This window comes from Emys orbicularis, chromosome 6 (assembly GCF_028017835.1).
Source record: "Emys orbicularis isolate rEmyOrb1 chromosome 6, rEmyOrb1.hap1, whole genome shotgun sequence".
NCBI lineage: Eukaryota > Metazoa > Chordata > Testudines > Emydidae > Emys > Emys orbicularis.
The window spans coordinates 85241969-85243951 of record NC_088688.1 but is presented as its reverse complement, the minus strand read 5'-3'; positions in this window follow the sequence as shown (position 1 = coordinate 85243951).

Sequence of the window (1983 nt, the reverse complement as noted above, 5' to 3'; positions counted from 1 at the left end):
CACATTTCTGCATTATTTAATCATTGGGAAATCTAAACTCTCAACATCCAGGGATCATAATAAATTATATATATGTACACACAAGAACTGTTCTTAAGGAAAACATTTCTTTAAAGAAAATTCTTAAATGTAAATCATCCCTTTTTTTCCCCTTTGAAGACCTGAAGGGTTCTGGTAATTTCTTAACTAAATATTTGGAAAGATGTGACTCATTCTCATCTTGCCTAAAATTGAAAATTTTCTCTAACAAACACATCTAACGAAGGTAAAGATACTGAACTGCAGTTAAGTGAGCCTTTTATTTAATAGTGAGGATGAAAACATTTTGACATTGATCAGTCTTGACTATTCCAGAGTCATGTTAACTATAATTAGAGTATATCTTCACTGTGCACATTTTTGTTCTACAATATAATCACCTCATCTGCTAAAGTTAGCAAATTACATCATTACCTACTTGTTTTTGCTCTCTCTCTCTCTCTCTCTCTCGTCACCAAAATTCTTTTTTAAAGACAAAAGAAAAGATGTAGAAATAGAAGACCTGTTGAGCCAAAACGCCTTTTTCTGTTACCAGAACACATTACCAGTATGTTCTTAATGGGGAGGGAGCAAAACAGACTTCTCTACGTAGTTCGATCCTAGCACATCAGCCTTCAAATGGGAGGACTACCCTCCAGCGGGTTATCAAGGTATTTTCTTCTCCATGTTCCCCATAGTGTTTAATTTGAGAGGGCCTACTGAGAGGACTGAATTGTCTGACCCAACCTAATTGTTCAGCAAATGCAGAAACGATGCACGATGAAATGTTGTTAGGCAAAACTGGGAGATTATGACTGAAGTCTATATATTTAAGAAATATGAGAGACAGTGAAAATTCAACAGATAAATTACCTGTTTTAGAAACAGAGAAAGGAGAGCCATAATTTAAATATTTTTTATAAAACAAAGAGCTTTTAAAATTGATAGGAAGCATATTAATTATGAGCTCTGGATTATGCAGCAAAATAGTCATATTCTGCATAATTTAAATTAATCTAATTAGAATGATTAAATTCATCTATATAGAATGTGAGCCGTTAGGAAAAAATGAAATTCAGTCCTACAATACAGAGGAAAGGACTAATTTACCGTAAGGTCTCACCTACGCCAATCCTGATATCCTTTCTCAGGCAAAATTCTCATTTGCTATAAATAAAACTATATAAACAACCTTAAAAAAGGAGTCCATCTATCACTCTGGGCATTATTTAAAGGAACAATGCAACCAAAAACAGCAGCAAACCCCAGGGAAAACTCCATCTCTAAAACACCTAGAACTTTCCTCATCAGAACACCTATGCCCCCCACCCCACCCCACCAAAATAGTAGGTATCCATCAGACCACACCCTTTTCCAAAACCCTGGGGAAAAAGTTTTAGTAGTGCAGGACCCTGTGTCTGAACCAGAGAAGAGATAGGAGCAATCACATGATAACATCACAAAGAAATTACAGCAAATTGCTATAAGGACAAAGAGAGGAGGGGGAAAGAGAATGAGTGAAGGCAAATGAACTTGTGCAGAATTTTATGCCAGTGTTTTTCCATTGCTGCAGGCACACACGTTGTTCATTGTTGCCATGATGCTAAGGCAGTATTAAAGCATTCAGAGTTGCTCCCTAATCATACCTGCTCATTGCATCAGCCTTGACTTCTGAAGTCCAGCATACCTAACAGCAATTGGCAGCTTAATGTACATTAGCACAGGACATAGTTATCGAAACGCCCTTACTAGCCCAGGTTTTCTCTAGGGAGAAAGTGCTAACCTCAGCTAATTTCCCAAGGCTATCTTGAGCCTCAGAAAGTCAATGCTGTAATTTCAAACGCTAATTAGCAGTGCTGGAAATTCAGTCCTGAGTCTCGCTATGCTTTATAAAAGTATACTACATGCTTATTTAGCCTCTGTGTATACTTTCTGATTTTAAAAAAAAAAATTGTTCCTTCCAAC